Raw genomic sequence first — 11,533 nt, forward strand, 5'->3', positions numbered from 1 at the left:
GTTTCTTCCAAGGACTGTAAGGCTGAACCTGTTCCAGGCCTCTCCCACAGCTTCTGGTAGGTGTCTAAAAATCTTTGGCATTGCTTGGTTTGTAGAAACATCTCTGCCTTCCCCTTCATGCTCATACGGTGTTCTCTCTCTCTCTCTCTGTGTGTGTGTGTGTGTATCTATGTCTGAATTGTCCCTTTTTATAAGGACACCAGTCCTATTAGATTAGGGGCTTCCTGACTTCAGTATGCCCTCATCCTAACTAATTTACTTCCTCAGTGACCCTATAAGATCACATTCCAGATAAGGTCACACTCTAAGATACTGGAAGTTAGGACTTCAACATGTAAATTTGGGGGGTGTGGGGTGCAGAGGGTGGACGGAATTCAGCCCATAACACCTAGGTGGTTCTTATCCTTATGGTCCAAGATAACACTAGACACCCAGCCACCACATTCACATTCAGAGTCTCCTTAAAGGACCCATCCTGGCAGGTCCTTCTTCCACATTGATGTTTGCTCTGGAGGTGCTAACAGATTCTGGTTCTGAGGTGATCCTTGGAGAGTTGTACTCCTAAAGAGGGCACTGGCCACTTGTTAGCAAGGCCTCCTTCCCAGACCCTGGGTCAGAGAAAAGCCTGGCTATAGAATGAGGACAGAGAGAAGGAAGATTGTTTCTCTCTCCGATCGTTCTAGAAGGACTTCAGGAAGAATAAGGGATTTCAGGATGCATATATTAGCTGCAGAAATTTGACCCCCCCCCAAAAAAAACCTTTAGCTTTATCACTTGAAAAATAAGATAACAATATTTACCTTGTAGTGTCGTTACGATCATTAAAAATAACAAGTGCAAGTGTGTGGGCTACGGTAGATGCTCAATGGTAGTAAGTATTATCTGTGATTTGTCCTAGGGTTGTCTCCAGGGCCCCGCTCATGGCACCTCGCAGAGCGGGTGCTCAATAAATACCTGTTGCCCTAGTGGAAATTTAGATCACCGCTAAAGCCCGGTGCTATCCTCAAGCCTGGAAATTGATGATAAATGAAGATAGCCATCAGGGTCTATAAACCACAAGACATTAGAAAAGAAACAGTCATCAAATTCAAGCATGGTAGGGAGAAATACGCACCAAATGTAAAAAAGTGGCACCTGAAGAACATAATAATATGTATCATTTGTATCATATGTGTCACTTTATGGCACAAGATTTCAAGGTCTCTGATGGAATAGACAGGACAAAATGGTTTAATGCATTCCTTACACACAGGAGCCAGAGCTGACTCAGCCTTGTGATCTCAGGACTGAGGGCAAACTCTCTCAAACACAGCTAGTCACAGCCCAGAAAGGAAAGGACCTCTAAAAGAGAATTAAGTTTAAACTTGGACCAGGACAGATAATAAGCTCCATGTAATGGTATTACAGCAGGAATCTTTACATACGATTTGGGACTACATATTTTATGGTGTCTGATCATAGGAAATGTCCCCCAAAGCATTAGGCTCTTCCACACCTGAAATAATATTTTCATTGCTAAAAGCACGAGGTCAAAAGAACTGGGTGTCTTACCTAGGTGTGGGAAGACGTGTTTGAATTTCTAAAATGAGATTTTACGCAGATATTTTTGAAGGGCACCCTGGAATAAGCTCAAGATGGCCTGTAGCTATGATAGGAAGTATCTTATCCAGTATTGGCCTCAGAACGTTCTGTGAGGATGGAAATGTTCTGTATCTGTGCTATCTTAGTGGTCACTAGCTACATGCCTATTTAGATCCAAATTCAATGAAATTAAAAATTCAGTTCAGTGATGTACTACCAAGGATTATCATAAAACAAACAGTAATGAAGACTATGAGGTATTGATGCAATGACAGACAAAACCATACAGAGGTGGGAATTAGGTCTACACACATAAGGCCACCTGATTTATGACAACTGCAAATGGGGAAATGATCTTTTAAATTAACGTGTTGGATTAATTGGATATCCCTATGGGGAAAAAAAAAGAGGCATCTGGGTCTACTTCTATATCCCACCATTTACAACAATTCCAAATGGAATACTGTTCTAAAGGGGCAAATTAAAAGAGTACAACTTTTAGAGGAAAACAGAAGAGCAATCTTAATAACCTAGAGTAAGCAGACACCTTAAATCAGAAACACTCACCATAAAAATGGACAAACTGGAATATTAAAATTAAGATCTCCCCCTCCCCTGCAAAAAAAAAAAAAAAAAATCAGACCTCATTCATTAAAGGAATGAAAAGAAACCCAGAATGGGAGGAGATATTTGCCAACATACAGACCTGACAAAGGATGTGCATAGAAATCCCTCTTATAGTCCGTAAAGACTGTGGCATATTTGTCCCGTGGAATATGACTCAGCAATAAAAGGAGTAGATTGCTGACACATGCAAAAATATAGACTCAGAAATCCAGTATGCTGAGGCTTACACAAAAGGGCACATACTGTACAACTCCAAGAATATGAAATTTTGAAACACGTGAAGCTAGACAGTGGAGAACAAATCAGAATGGGGGTTGCCCCCAGAAGAGTGGAAAGGAAGATTGACTGGGAGGAGGAATGGAACTCAAGACTCACGTGCTCAAAACTCAGCAGATGTACAATGAAGATTTGTGGACTTAGTATCTTTGAAATTGTACATCAAAAGAAATCTTAGACTGAATTTTAGTGATATACAGGCTAAATTACTTATGGGATTTGTATCGCCAGCTGCAATTTACTTTGAAATGCAACAATATTAGAATAGATAAAGGGAAGGTTGGAAATGTAACAAGCAAGTTTTATAAACTGTTATTCATAGAATCTATATAGTATGTTTACAGTGTGTTTGCTGTAAAATTCTTTGAACTTTGCCAAATATTTGGGGCACCTGGGTGGCTCAGTGGAGTAAGCATCCACCTCCTGGTTTCAGCTGAGGTCATGAGCTCATGGTCGTGGGGTGGAACCCCGGGAACAGCCCCATGTCAGGCTCCTCATTCATTGTGGAGTCTGCTTCAGATTCTTTCTCCCTCTCTCTCCCCCTCTGCCCCTTCTTGCTCTCAAAAAAAAAAAAAAAAAAAAATCTTAAAAAAAACCTTTGCTAAATATTCGAAAGTTATAATCAAATTAAATCAATCAAATCAAATCAAAATAAAATAAAATATCCAAATTTGTACAACCTGTGACCCAACAATTCTATTTCTAGGTATATATCCAAGAGAAATGCATGCATCATTCATCATGTTCATCAAAAGATCTCTATTACAATGTTCATGGCATAGATTTTTCTTAGGTCCAGGGGCACCTGGATGGCTCAGGGGTTGAGCATCTGCCTTTCTTTGGCTCAGGTCGTGATCCTGGGGTTCTGGGATCGAGTCCCTCCTCGGGCTCTCTGCATGGAGCCTGCTTCTCCCTCTGCCTGTGTCTCTGCCTCTCTCTGTGTGTCTCATGAACAAATAAATACAATTTGAAAAAAGATTTTTTAGGTCCGAAATACATACTATTCCAATGTGTATCAACAGTTGACTGGATAAATCAATTGTGGCGTATTTACACGGTGGAATGCAATACAGCATCCTCACAAACAAACTATAAACGTAGTCAACATATGAATGCACCTAATGAACACAACAGTGAGTTAAAGGAACTAGACATGAAAGAGTATATGCTGTAATGATCCATTTATATCATGTGCAAACCCAAGGCTACCTCCCTGGGGTGGGAGGGAAAGTGGTTAGTGATGGGAAGGAAACACATTTGGGACGCTGGTTATTGCTCCGTGTCTCCACCTGGCCGCTGGTGTGATCCACTTGTGAAATTTCAGCAGGCCGTGCGTTTATAATTCACGTACTTCTCCGGGATGTAATATTTCCATAAAGAGCAGCTTGTGTGGGCACCTACAGGCAATACGGGGCCACAGAAGGATTTGACATTTGAGAGACTTAGAGACGGATTTGAGAGACATGATTAGATTCGCATTAGAAACATTAATCCTTGACTTTGTCGAGGATAGCAAGGAAAGGAGCTACGGGGCCTTTGTAGAAGTAATCCAGGCAAGCAACTATGAAGGCCTGAATCAAAGTAGGCGAGAGGGCTGACAAGGACTGAGTGGAGTTGATGTTTAGAGAACAAACCGACAGAACTTGGGCAGGTCACTAAATCCCTCCGGGCCTCCTTTCCTCACTTGAAAATTTGAGTAACAGTAGCTACTTCATTGGGACTGTTTTGATGACAATGATTTATTCCGAATCAAACAGGGACGCCTGGGTGGCTCAGTGGTTGAGCATCTGCCCTCAGCTCAGGCCCTGATCCCCGGGTCCTGGGATCGAGTCCTGCACCGGGCTCCCCGTGGGCTGCCTATGTCTCTGCCTCTCTGTGCATCTTCTGTGAATAAATACATGAAAATATTTAAAATTGGGGATCCCTGGGTGGCTCAGTGGTTTAGCACCTGCCTTCAGCCCGGGGTGTGAACCTGGAGACCCGGGATGGAGTCCCACATCGGGCTCCCTGCATGGAGCCTGCTTCTCCCTCTGCCTCTCTCTCTCTGTCTCTCATGAATAAACAAAATCTTTTTAAAATTATTTAAAATAAAATAACAAAAAATCAACAAATAAAAACAAAAAATATCAATGCTCATTGCATGATATTTTTGCATGATATTTATGCAGAACAAGACACAAGGCGGTCAGAGGAAGCTGTGAGGGAAGCACGTGAATTCGGCGCGGTGCCTGCAGCCCCGCCTCCTTCGAGGCACAGGTGAAACCCCCCACCTCCCTGCCTAGGCCTGGGCGGGACACAGGGCCAGCGGCCGAGGCAGGAGGACGACAGGACGGGTCAGGGCCCGAGCCTCACCTGTCCCTGCAGAGCCACAGTTGAGGGGTGAGGGCTGCGGCCCGAGCTCCAGCACCGCAGCCCAGCGCCTCCTCCCGACCCCGCGGCGCGCGGGTGGGGCCACCCCAGGGGCGGGGATCCAGGCCCAGGGGGTGCAGCGGGGGCCAGGAAAGAGCCCCAAGGGACGCGAGCCTCCCCCGAGGAGCCGCCTCCACCGCGGACTGGCACACGCGCCTCCCGATTTCTCGCGGTTTGTGGGAGCCTCTCCGGTGTCGCACGAGGCTGCGGGGCTGGGCCCGGGGGTCAAGGGTCCGGCTCCTCCGACGCCTGGACGCGTCCCTCGGCGGCGGCCACCCTGGAGGGAGGCGCGGCCGGGGCCTGGGTTCTCGGGCTGCACCGCCCCCGCCCCGCCCCCCGCTGGAGTGGGCGTGGCCGGCCTAGCCCCGCCTCCTCCTCGCCCCGCCCTCTCCTCCGCAGGAGTGGGCGTGGCCGGCCGAGCCCCGCCCCCTCCTCGCCCCGCCCCTAATAAGAAGCGTTGGCAATTCATGTCAGAGCTGAGATACAAAATAGGTGAAAAATGATTTCACATCAATTTTGGTAAACCTAGAAAACACTTCCAGATATTTTTGTCCACCAACATTTGCATTTTAGTTTAAGGAGCTAGTTGGATCGCGTGCTGTTCCTTCCCATAAGAAGAAATTTTTAAGCTCAACAAGCGTGAACTTCTAATTCAGAAACTTGTTTTTGCCATTTCCTTCCCAATCCGCGGTAGGATGCTGTCATCGTTCCCTATCGGTATGTTGCGACTTAGACACACCAAAATTACGGTGTGTGGGCTTAAGTCCACACCCCTGTGGCAGTGTCAGACTAGTTTTATGAGTTCTACTGTGAAGGTTTTTTGCTGTTGTTTTAAAAGACTCCCAGAAATCCAGGTTTACGTCTTGTGGAACATGAGCCAAAACTAATTGAGGTTGTTATGGAAAAATCGTCTCACTGTAACAGTCTGTATTGCCTCTGGGACCCTGCTGGTCAAAGCCATATGGCCCACAAGGCAAAAATTATAATTTGTCCTAATTATTTTCGTTATTCAACGTTTACAACTTGATCTCTGGAGATGCTTTGCACTGTGCAAGATTTACAGAAAGTATACATAAACCATAAATTGACATCCCAATAAACCCTAAATTATTATTTTATATTAGTTTCGATCATCTGTGTTGTTTTAGGAGGTATTTGCTAGTCCTCCATATTTTAGCCACATGCTAAAATCACATCTCTCATGATTTCTACCTAAATAAAGCTTAATTTCATTGCCATATCTCTGGAATATTTAAAAAATTGGCGAATGAATAGAAAAGCTCTTCTCCTGCCCACACTCCCATAAGGCACTAATAAAAGCAGTGTGGGAGGCAATGTGATGGGGTTCGAGCTCCAGCTCTGTTTGTGATCTGAAGCTTTCCATCTATATTAGTTGCCAGAGGCTGCTAGGCTGCTATAAAAAATTACTTACCAACGTGGTGGCTTAAAACAACAGAAATTTATTCTCTCACAATTTTGGAGGCCAAAACTCAGTTTCATGGGATCAAATCAAGTGCACTCTCTCAAGGCTCATCCTTCTCATGGCCTCCTCCTTTGAGCACGGAACCTCCTTCCTCCTTCTTATAAAGGCACTTGTGGGGGCACCTGGGTGGCTCAGATGGTGGAGTGTCTGATACTTAATCTCAGCTCGGGTCTCCATCTCATAGCTGTGAATGCAAGCCCTGCACTGGGCTTCACGCTGGGCCGTGGAGACTACTTAATAAATAATTAATTAATTAAAGGCACTTGTGATTAGATTTAGGGCTCAACAGAGATTATCCCGGATAATCTTCCCATCTCAAGAACCTTCACCTAATCACATCTGCAAAGACCCTTCTCCAAATAAGGTAACACTTACAGCTTTGAAATTAGGACCGGACTCTATTTGGGAGGCATTCTTCAGGCTACTAGGCCCCGGGTTTTTCCTCTTCCGTAAAACACCATAGAACCCGCAGGACTGTACTGCCAATGAAACTTTCTGTAGTAATGGAGATGTTATCTGTTCTCTCGTACGGGAGCTTCTTGCCACATGGGACTACTGAGCATCTGAAATAGGGCTATGCAACTGAGAGGCTGAGCTTTTCGTTTTATTCAGTTTTGATTTAAACTTAAATAGTCCCAGGTGACTGATGACTGTCCTATTGGGCAGCGCAGTTCTAGTGTCTGTAGTTCTATATCCTGAAGCCCCTTAGGGAAAAATGGCTTCGGTTTTCCCCATTTCACTACCTAAGACTGCTTCCATCTTTTACCTGCTAGTGTTTAGTTTAATGGACTTCAAACTTTTTAGCATCAAAACCCTTTCTACAAAAAAAATAAACAGGGATACCTGGATGGCTCAGCAGTTGATCATTTGCCTTTGGCTCAGGACATGATCCTGGGATCGGGTCCCATATCAGGCTTCCTACAGGCAGCCCGCTTCTCCCTCAGTCTTTGCCTCTCTGTCATTAACAAATAAAATCTTAAAAAAAAAAAATTGGAAAGCCAAAGTGTAAACCAAGTTGTACTGGTTGAGGATTGACAGTGGGAGAGGGAGGAAGATCCATGGCAGACCAGGGTCTCCACCTGTTCAACAGCCCAGGTAACTAACTCTTCTAGGGGCAAGGGGCCACCTCTAGGACTCGATGCTGTGGAGCCGCTTATGAGACCCGTGGTTATCCTTGGAAACGATTTGCTACAGCCTTCTGTCAGACTCGAACACTTGGGGGTTTTACACCACTTTTAGACAGTTGGCTAGAACAGCTGTTCTCTTGGCCCCTTTTCAGTGGACCCGTCGATGCAGGGTTTTATCAATCCCTTGTTCTGCCAGAAGTTGCCGCAGCCTGTTAAAGCTTTAGGACTCTCGTTGCAACTGTATACATGGATTTTTGTCCGTTTTGTTTACTGATGGGGTCGTATTACCTAGAGTGGTACTTGGCCCAGGATACATGCTCTATTAATTACTGAAAGAAAATTAAAGCCAGCATTGTAGGATCTAAATACTAAATACCAGTATCGTCATTATGTCCTAATATTACAAGGACCATCCAATATTATAAGGATCCTATAGTTACTGCCAAAGAATTACCTTTACTGAGTGCTTACTTCTCACCAGGTAGATGATGATGTGGACTCAACTTTATGGATGAGGATTAGCCATTCACAGAGATCCAAGTGGAGACCTTGTCTTACGATCACATGGAAGGGTGGGGGTTTGAACCAAGGATTAGTATTCTGTTGCTTCTAATAGATGGCTGTAAGCCACTCACAGAACGCCATATATAATTTTACCCAGTAGAATTATCCATATTAGGCTTACTTATAAATGATACTGCTCCTTGTATTAGTCATGCTGGGCTTAGGGCTCAAGTGAAATATGCCAGCATCAGTATCATGCCAGGAGCTTGACTGGGCCCCAGGAATATGGTGGGAAGCAAGATGGGCTTTACTGTAGTTAAGTCGGGGCAGGGGCAGTCAGGCAGGTACATAACCAACCACAGAACAGACTTCTAAGTGTGTAAGGCCATTACGAGATGCTACAGAATCCCAGAACAAGAGCACTTATGGGGCATGAGGGGAGGGATAATAGTGACCACAGAAAACTTGGGCAAGAGCAGAAAAGAGTATGGGTGCTAGGGAGCGTCCCTAGGTAAACGTTACAGCATTCAGAAGCCAGAGACACCAGACTTGAGGTTGCCATTTTGAGAATAAAATATCCACCTTGGCCCTGCAAACAACTGTCTGTCCTGCAACTCTCCCTCCCCTTAAGAGCTTTCTCTGCAGCTCTTTGCTTTTCCCCAAACCTTTACACACTTCACTCTCTCCAGGCCTTCTAACTTGTTTTCACTCACCTGCAATGGCCTTTACCCAAGTCCATACAGAATCCCAGCATCTCCAGGTCTCTGGTCATCTGTCCTCCCTGGCCATCCCTATCGGAGCTTCTACATCCTCAACTCAGTGCCTCGACGTGCACTTCCTTTCTCTTCCTCTCTAGCAATGATGGCCTTCTAACATATTCGTAGAATCAATGACCTAAAAAAAGTTACCAGGCTGGATTTCACAGTGTAATGCAAGTGCAATGTGCAATGCAAGCGTAAAAGGCCGGACAGCGTTATGAAATAACCAGTAAGAGTGACTCCAAGGTGAATATGAAAATATCTTTATTTGAAACTTCTGGAAAATGAGGCATTTGTAGACATTTGGGGCTGGCCAGGCTGAGAACTAGCACATACTATATGCTCTGTTTGTCTCACCACACTGGTGTTATCTTTCTTTCCACATGAAAACTTCTCCCATCACCTTCAAGATTTTCATATTCTAACACCACTGTATCCTTTAAATCCCCTTTCACAGCTCAAAATGCTCATTCATCAAGAACAGCTAACATCACATGCTGACAGATGCTCCCTTTGTGCCAAATTTTGGGTAACTCTGATAGGTTCGATGCCATTAAAGACTATGAAGAGCTTATATGCTTAATGGCTCTACTGTGGTCTCCCCTGACCAAACTGGCCTCATCTGTTTCAATATTTCTACTGTTCCACTAGAACGTGAAATGCCAAGAGAAGGGACTTTCCAAGAGGTCACATGGCCAGAAAGTTACATGAGGATCCTAATTCAGGGCTACACATGTGACAGGGCCCTGAGCCAGTCCCTAACCTACTTGTTGCGTCATCTGTAAAACTGAGAGAACAATATTGACCTCACAGAGTTGTCAGAACTGAATGACAAGAAAATGAAACACCTGCTATGCTGCCGTTAGTCACCACCAGCGCGGCCCTGCTGCTAGTGCCCATGATGGGTGCGCAGGACACGTGGCCACTACAGCTTATGGAAGGATACTTGACCTCTTTGGAAGTGGTGTGTCCAAGACTGTGAATCTGAGAAACCACGAAGGAGCCAACACTGATGCAAGCACACGAGGCTTTATTAGCAAGCTCGAGCTTGGGTCCAAGTGTACCCGTCACAGTGGAGCAGGGACTTGGACTCGAGGTGGGTTCCAGCTGGATTTTTATGGGCTGGTCTAGGGGATTTCTAGTAAGGATGGGAGAGTTTCTCAAGCCCTTAGTTCCTCATTGCGATATGGAACTTTCTGTTAAGGGCATGCTCTGCGGGTATTCTTGGCACTGACTTGGGCTGGAAGCCGCCGTGCTTACTCCTCTAGGGGCCAGGGGTTGGGGACATTTCCTGAATTTTTGGGTCCCACAGAAGCATGAGTGTACCTTAGGCCGCAGAGTTGCTGTAGGTCAGTAAAAATAACCAGCATCAGAATATTCCAGCTTCCACGGCTGCTACCTGTAGCTTTCAACCTATAAAAAAGGAAAAATTTCCAAATGACCTTTCCAACAGAAAACAACTGTTGAGGTACCTTATTTTCAGTCTGTCTCCAAAGACAGGTGTGCAGGAAGAAGCCCTGTGTTCTGCGTTCCACCCACCCCTGTTTTCCCACCCTTCAAAGACCAGCAACTCTGAAAGGATCATCTAAGGAAGGGGAAGTCTGCATCCCTCACTGTGCTGCCAACTAGAGCCCCATCGCAGAAGGGGGCGCCTGGGTGCTCGGGGCGGGCGTCCTCCCGCGGGGTCAGGGTCCCGGGGCCGCTCCCCGCCCCTCCCCCGCGCCCCAGGCCAGCACGTGCTCGCTCTCCCGCACGATACACAAGAAAGACCTGACAAAACCCCAAAGGTGCTGGGCCGGAAGGAGACGTCTCCGGTTGGGCTGTGACTCCAGACAGGATCCAAAGAGGAGCTCTGCGGGCTCGTCCCTGGGTTTCATGGAGCCTTGCTGTCCCCTTCTGTGTTGGCCTCCCAGGGCACTGCGGCAGCCTTGGGAGCGCACAGGAAAGGGGGGGCCCGGGGCCCGCGGGGGCGGGGCGGGGCGGGCGGCCACGTGCTCCGGGCCGGGCCCGGGGTCGCCGGGGGTGGGGTGGGGGTGGGGGTGGGGGCGGGGGGTCGTACCTGCGCGGGGAGCTCCGGCCGCCGCGGCCCCGCTCGCGTCCGACACCCGGGCCGCCCCGAGCCCTCCGGAGCCGCCGGCCTGGGGAGCAGAGCGCAAGGTCGGCGGGGGGCGGGGGGGGCGGGGGGGCCTCCGGGCGGCCCCTCGCGGCGCCTGTGCCTCGCGCGGCCCCGGGACGGGCTGAGCCGCCCGCCCCCCGGGCCGCCGAGGGCTGCTCTACCCCTCCGTCCTGGCCGCCGGGAGCACGGGCTCGGGGCGGGCAAAGCTCGAGGGGACGCGGCCCGAGGCCTGCCCGCCGCCCGCTCGCCCCCGCTCACCCCGCTCACCCCGCTCACCCCGCTCACCCCCGCTCACCCCGCTCACCCCCGCTCACCCCGCTCACCCCCGCTCACCTGGCCGGACTCCCGCGGCCCCCGGCTGGCGGCGCTGCTAAGGAGGCCGGAAGGAGGACCGTGGGGCGAGCAGCCAATCCGCGGGAAGGGAGGCGGGGCGGCGGGGAGAGAAGCCAATCCGTGGGAAGGATGGCAGCGGGACGGCGGGGAGAGAAGCCAATCCGTGGGAAGGATGGGGGCGGGATGGAGTGGAGAGAAGCCAATCCGTGCGAAGGGTGGGGGCGTGGCGACGTGGAGAGAAGCCAATCCGTGGGAAGGATGGTGGCGGGAGGGCGGGGAGAGCAGCCAATCCGTGGGAAGAAGGGGGCGGGCCCGGCCG

General features: G+C 48.3%; 1 long non-coding RNA gene and 1 other non-coding gene across 5 annotated transcripts in view; both read right to left on the reverse strand.

Moving 5' to 3' along the window:
* Nucleotides 1-11,273, reverse strand: part of LOC112652139 (uncharacterized) — a 20,352-nt gene extending 9,079 nt beyond the window's left edge. The window contains exons 1-4 of one of the 4 annotated variants that reach the window (XR_003131278.3): nucleotides 11,215-11,273; nucleotides 10,825-10,903; nucleotides 10,092-10,178; nucleotides 8,721-8,901 (exon numbers count right to left, since the gene is read on the reverse strand). This is a non-coding gene — a long non-coding RNA (uncharacterized LOC112652139). The other 3 variants (XR_007401703.1, XR_007401705.1, XR_007401704.1) reach the window with 3 other exon arrangements.
* On the reverse strand, nucleotides 10,584-10,705 carry LOC112652386 (small nucleolar RNA SNORA26). The gene has a single exon (XR_003131411.1). It is a non-coding gene; the product is annotated as a small nucleolar RNA SNORA26 (small nucleolar RNA).
* Nucleotides 11,274-11,533: the final 260 nt, after the last annotated feature.

The sequence above is a fragment of the Canis lupus genome, chromosome 13 (genome assembly GCF_003254725.2).
Source record: "Canis lupus dingo isolate Sandy chromosome 13, ASM325472v2, whole genome shotgun sequence".
Classification (NCBI taxonomy): Eukaryota; Metazoa; Chordata; class Mammalia; order Carnivora; family Canidae; genus Canis; species Canis lupus.